Below are 7,252 nucleotides of genomic sequence, written 5' to 3'. Positions count from 1 at the left end.
ATGGAGAAGCAACCTTTGGCAGTTCGGACGATGTTCGCCACCTCACGGAACGAATGCGGATCTCATTATACGACAACTGTAGGAAACTCGTGTTGAGCAAAGCACACCGGCCTCAATAATCTAGACGTCTGGGTTTAATGAGAGGTACTAGGATTTATGAATCTTGTACTGGTGATCGGGCATGAAGGCCCACATAGCAATGTATGTGAACGATGTTTAACTTGCGCGAAAAGTCAAGGTGGAATATCAGAAACCCTCTGGTGGGGGTCAGCAACTGGAAACACCCATACGGAAATGAGAACAGACTGAAATCCATTTTGTCACTGATCCACTTAGAGCCCGAAACGGAGACGATATCACCTGGGTGATCGTTGATGGTCTCACGTTACCTGCACACTTTCTTGCAATCAAGGAAACTGACGAGTCATCGCAGCTGTGAACGTTCCTCTGAGAGAGGCGGCTTTTAGGCACGAGGTGCCAACTCTTGTTACCTCTGATTTTGATCTATACCTGATTTATGACAGGCACTACACAACACTCTTGGCTCACGTCTAGGCATGAGCATTACTTATCACCATAGGACAAATGGTCAGAGTAAACGAACCCTCCTGACACTCGAAGACATGCTGCGAGCATGTGTATGATTGACTTAGTGCAAATTGGAGGGACACATACCTTTGGCTAAGTTCTACTGTAGCAGTTATCATTCTAGTATTCAAACAGCTCTGTTTGGGGCATTGTAAGGATAATAAATCTTCTTGTTGGGCTAAGGTGAGTGATAACCTAATCACAGGTCCATGGCTTGTACTCGAAACTCTTGGGAAGATTGCTTGGATCGGAAATCGTTTGGCGGCAACGAGTGACCGTCAGGAAATTTGATAAGCTTAGGAAACACTGGGAGTTCGATATAGGCGATCGTTTCATGTTGAAAATCTCACCCTGGGAGGGTGTGGTACGCAAGGGAAGCGTGGCAAGCTTAATTTACGCTACATTGGGTTAACCAGAATTCTGGAAAGAATCGGCCACGTCGCCTACAAACTCGAATTATCCAACGAATTGGGTAACATACAATAAGGCAGTGTTTGTCCGGTGAAACACTTGTGATACCCTTATTGGAGTCTGAGGCTAATGACAAGTTGCAGTTATTGAGGAATCTACTGAAATCATAGACCAGGATGCCAAGATTTGTTAGCATAGTCGAATTCCAATCGTGAGGGTTCATTGGAACTCAAGACGTGGACCGGAGTTCACGTGGGAGCGCGAGGATCAGATGAAGCTCAAGTATCCTCAACTTTTCCTGCTGACCAATCTAATTCTGGTACTACTGGTGAATTTCGGGACGAAATTCCTCTTCAAGTTGGGGATGATGTGACACTTGAGGAAAACCTGCAGCAATCCTGATTTCTCACTCCACTCCTCTGTGTTTATTTGTCAAATTTCGGGACGAAATTTCTTTCAAGTTGGGGATGATGTGACAACCCGAACTCTCAAGGTTAGTGACGTTAATCTTGTGATCTTAACTTTTCGTTATCCCTCTCCAATGTGTTTAACTTCTTGTGCTGTGATAACTCTGTTAAACTTAAAGTATAATAATTCTGTTAAACACTCGTAACCTCAGTGAACTTGCTAACGTAAAACATGATAGTATGTTGCGGGTGAAGTGGACCAGTTTAGGCACTTGTAGGCTTAGTGGGCCGCACGTAAGTAGGCTGCATACATCACTGGTGAGGCTTAACACACACTACTTGATGGGCCGCATGTAACCATCTCGGTACACACACACACACACATCTCATCTTTTTTATCATCTCAACCCCAAACCAACCCGGCCCACTGTTAGGATAAGCCCGCAAACTTATGAACCGCACTAGGTTATGGGCTTGTTTAAGGGTATATTAAGGGGGATTAGGGGATACGTAAATTAGGAGTTGTTATACGAGAAAGCCCTAAATCACCTCTCCCTTACCTTTCATCAACCTGACGGCAGACAAACCCCTATCGGAGCTCTTTATCTTCGAAACATCATCTCTCGGGTCCTTGTATTTGATCGGTATGATAACTCGTTATTCATGATCATGACTGTTGATTAATTATGTGCGTAGCATCATGATACTAGTTTATTATTGCATGATGATGTCTAGTTTGATAATATATGCGGACCAATAAAATCAGTTTCAAAAATTATCGATCCAATTAAATCCATATTAACTAAAAATTGGTCGGACATTAATTGAATACACTTTGCTTGCACACTGATGTGCGTGAAGTGTGTTATATTTTTAGATATATATTTAAGCCCTTTTTACACTTTTAGCCAAGTTTTAAATTTATAAAACACGATATTTACTAACACTAAACACACATATGGGCAAGTGCACCCATCGTGGACGTAGTATAGTGTTGGTAAGATACCGAGGTCGTCCAAGGACACAAGAGCTTTTAATACCGGTTTATCCTCAACGTCTAATCAAATCAAAAAGTTAGAAAAATGTTTTAAACTAAGAAAAATAAAAACTAACTAAATGCTGAAAAATAAAATAAAATAAAAACAGATAGACAAGATGAATCACTTGGATCCGACACGTGTATTAGTATAACCTTTGATTATTTTCGCACTTTTGCACTTGTTTAAGAGATTATCTTAGTTATTGTAGTAGGCCCCTTTTTCGGAGGTGACGTTACCCTCAACCCAGTAGTTTGAGTCAGCAAGGATACAATCCTAAAGGGTCGGATTATTGAAAGATAATGAATTAAGTTATTAATGCAAATTATGGTAGGCCCCGTTTTCGGCGGTGACGTTACCCTCGGCTAAGTAGTCTGAGTCAGCAGGGATACAGTCCTAAATAGCCGGGTTATAGTATTAATAGTAGTTAGCTTATGAGGGGGTCAAAGAGTTTGGATCCCCGCCATCCAATACCTATGGGCATTGAAGGAGATCCTACTAAATTTGACCCAGGTCCCAAGCAGGACCTCTAAACGCTGAACAAGGGCAAGACCTTTACCAAACCGTTCCCTTAACCCCCGACCAGGTAGTCAACATACCTCCATATAGACCGTGGAGATATGAATGGTGAAAATCTTTTATTTTATATAGACAGTAAAATAATGCCAAGACACCACGGACAAACGATAAGGAAAGATCACCTTCAACATAAGTAACTAGTTATTAAAGTCATTAATACAAAACCAAATAAAAAGTGCAAAAGATTAAAAATAAAAAGTATTATACTAAACACTTGTCTTCACCAAGTGATGTAAGAGACTTAGGCAAACATGGCCTTGATTGTCAAGAACTCTTACGATCAATCTTGGATCCCGAGACGACTCACACACTCTATGATGGACAATGGATGATGGTGGTGGATGATGGTGTTATGGTGGTGGTGGGTGGTGGATGAAGTGTGAGAGAGGTGGTGTGCCAAGGGATGAGAGAGAATGAAGCCAAGCTCCTCTATTTATAGGCTGAACAGAACGCTGGACACGGCCCCGTGTTCGCTGAACACGGCCCCGTGCCCGTCTGACATTCTCTCTCTTCATTAATTGTAATTGCGAATTACAATTAATGCGCCTGCTGTACTTTCAACACGCCCCCGTGTCCGCTGGGCACGGCCCCGTGGTGAGCAATGGAAGCTTCTACTGGTTTGTCTTTTCTGCTGCTTCCTGGGCACGCCCCCGTGTTCACTGGACACGGGGCGTGTTCAGGCTCTGTTCTCTTCTCTTTGTCTTGGGAGGTGCCGTTGAGGGTCCGGGCAGTTTACTTTTGTCCCTTTTCTTGTATTTATGGTAGAATTAGTGGCCTTTTTGCTTCTTTTGTGATTTTGAGCTCATTTCATCCTGAAAATACAAAAGGAAGACAAAAACACTCTTTTTCCAACATTAGTACTTAAAAAGGGTTAGTTTTGTGCCCTAAATGATGTGTTTTATATGTTGCATTTTACACACATCAAATACCCCCACACTTGAACTTTTGCTTGTCCTCAAGCAAAACTCTTTTAATGTGGCTTACACTCCCAAATGGAATAGGTAGAAGAGAAGTTTTTTTAACTTGTCCTAGAGTGTCGGGAATCCAAGGTTTGTATAGGTTCTATTTTTATTTTATTTACAATCTTATTCGTCATGGTTTATTTTGAACTTTTCATAAGATAACTACTTAATTTGGCATAGCATGCCTTATTAAAATTCCATTTATATACAAGTTCACATACCTCACGGGAGATCACTCAATCACTCGGCCGAAAGTGTATATTTAAGTGAATCGCTCGAGAGCGGCACGGATTTACATTCTCCATATGCTTGCCAAGCGATCAATCCTCCTCCTTTTTAACTTTTTACCTTTGTAAATATCAAGAGGTCTTTTGGGGTGAAGGCTTGGGTTTAAAGGTGGGTGGTTGGTTAGTGGTTAGTAAAAAGGGCGAAAATCGTAACAAGTGTCGGTTTTCGTGAAATACCTTATTTTTGGTGACATTTATTTTTGAAGTATTTCTCCAAACAAGCTTTTTGTAGCTTATGTTTGTTTCTGACTTCATTATTTTTTTTTTTTTTTTTTTCGTCACGTAAAGGGTATGTTTATGAAAAACCGAGTATGTTACTAAAATAAAGGTGAAAAAATGAAAAAGGTTTTTGGTGGGTAAAAAAAAATTGTTTTTGGGGTAATGAAATGAAAGGTTTAGGCTCAAAGGGGTTTTCTAGGGGGATTTTGGGTAGGTAAAAAAAAATGAAAAATAATGGTTTTGAAAGAAAAATAGTTAGTCCTAATGCCTCCATCATTTACTTACTTGGGTTTAAGTTGGTAAGGACCGGGAATGTATCGTCGTGGCAAGTTCTAGATTTGTAAAGACCGAGCGGCTATTCACACAAGAAACGAAAAATGAGCATTTAATCTAAATATGTGTATTTTTATGCTCAATAAAGGCTCAAAACTCACTTTTTGTGGGAATGGGTTTTTAATGTGACCAAGCATATATAATCGAATTTTAGCTAGACTTGTTATACCGTTTCATAATTTTCTTATGTTAGTTCTTTTTATCACGACGCTATCGGTTGTAAGTTTGTAAAAATATAACCCTTTTATAACTTGTTATTCCCAACTTAAACTAAGACAAGTAAATAAATAAATAAAAAATGAAAAAGTTTTTGAAAAAAATTTGGGGTGTTTAGCGGTTCCAATAGAGTTTTGTGTAAGGCTTGTTTTAGGATTTTGCAAAATTCCAAGGTTTTAGCATCCCCCCCACACTTAAATTACACATTGTCCTCAATGTGTCCAAAAATAGAGTTTTTGGTTGATTAGAATATGTAAAAGTGTGTTTAAAAACAAAGATTTGTGTTACTGGCACTCTGGACACGGCCCCGTGTTGACCGGGCACGGCCCCGTGGTCAAGTGCCAGTAACAAAAATTATAGAATTGAAACAGAAGCCTGGACACGGGGGCGTGTTCGCTGAACACGGCCCGTGTCCAGTTACCTGAACTGGGTGATTTCCTGCAGGGGGCTCAGCACGGGGCCGTGTTGGTTGGGCACGGCCCGTGTGGAGCCTTCTGTTATGGAGATTTTTGTCGGTTTGTTCTGTTCTTCTGCATGGTTCCATTTTTTCTCGTTCCCTTTTTCATCCATTACCACCATGAGTCCATAAATCATAAAAAACCATCATAACATTGCTAATAGAGAGATAATACATAAAGATAAAAGTTACATAGATAGTAAGCTTATGGAGTTCTAGCCCTATGTTTTATTTTAATTTTAGCAAAATTTCCAAGAATCTACTGATCCTGGTTAGACAAGGCTTTGTAGAGCTCCAACTTTCGGATGCGTTTCTCCTCATATGTCGGCAAGCCACTCCTCTACCTCCCTTGGAAGGAGGAAGGAAGGCTCGTTCGCATTTGTTTGAGGAGTTTCAACTTCCGCCGGGACTTCTTGTGGGATTTCCATAGGAGGTTCCGCGGGGATGTCTCCCCACCCGGTAGGGTTGTTAATACCGAGTGCTAAGTTCCAGTCTTGTTGTGGAAGGACTGGTTCCATAGGAGGTGCCACCAAAATGTTTAACCTTTGGTGCAAAAGGTTAATCTCTTGAAAGCTGCTTTCCAATCCCATTGTAAGATCGTTGATACGGTCAATGAGGACCTCCTCTACGGACGTCATTTCGTCGAGAGCCTCTCTTAGTGCTATCACGTAGTGCACAAGTGTGGCTTCAACGGAGGGTCTCCTTCCCCTTCGGCTGTTTGAGGAATGCACGGATGATGTTTCGCTGTTTTCACTCGCCATTCTACGAAAAATAAACCAAAAATAGTTTATAAGACGAAACAGTTTCTGGACACGGCCCCGTGCTCACTGAGCACGGCCCCGTGTTCATCTTTCTGCAGAATTTTGGAGCAAGGAACCTTGGGTTTTCGAGTTATTTTCTGAGTTTGTGCAAGCTTTTTGACAGTAAATAACTCTAAACAATGTTACATAACATGTTTTTACCAAGATTCCATGATCAAAACTCCTCGTTTCCTACCATAAAGATTGAAAATTCAAACTTTTCATGGTGGCTTTTGAAGAAAGATGAAGAAGAAGGAAATGTCTAGAAGAGGAAAGGACAAGATGAGTTGTTGGAAACTTCTTTTAGACTTACCTAGGATTGTTTGAGAGAAGATTCCTTCAAATCTCTGTCCCCAAGTTGGTCCAAATGTGCAGGATTTTTGGCTGCATTTATAGAAAATGACAGCCTGCTGGACACGGCCCCGTGTTCGCTGAACACGGCCCCGTGTGCAGAGAAAATTCTGACACAGTTTGTCCGTATTCTGACGTCATGATCAGAAGGGAATCTTTTGATGGACACGGGGGCGTGTTGGCCGAGCACGGCCCCGTGTCGGAAAGCTGATTTATGAAGTTTGTCTTTATTAAGGAGCTAATTCTTATCGGGTGGCTCCTGACTTGTTGGAACAACCCCATAGTGCCTAAGATACCTTAATTGTCCTATACTAAGGCGAGAACGCAAGAGGTTGTCGGTGAGGGTAATTCCTATTTTCATTCTAGGTGGACAAGTCCAACCCTTTCCCGGGCTCTCGTTAAAGAAGGTGTATGCCGAATCGCTCAGGTCTATGTATGCACCGAACGAGGTCGATGGGGAGTCCTTCACGGCACAATCGGCACAGGGACGACTATCGTCCACGTCTTGTCTAGGGAGAAAGATATTTTCGGGAGCAACGAGGTTGTCAGAATGCGGTTCCAACATTTCCTCATGGTCATCGTTTTGGGATGGATCTAAGAAATCC

Source organism: Helianthus annuus, chromosome 11 (assembly GCF_002127325.2).
Source record: "Helianthus annuus cultivar XRQ/B chromosome 11, HanXRQr2.0-SUNRISE, whole genome shotgun sequence".
NCBI classification, from domain to species: Eukaryota; Viridiplantae; Streptophyta; class Magnoliopsida; order Asterales; family Asteraceae; genus Helianthus; species Helianthus annuus.
The sequence above is the reverse complement of the archived record's forward strand: the minus strand, read 5'-3'. Positions refer to the sequence as shown.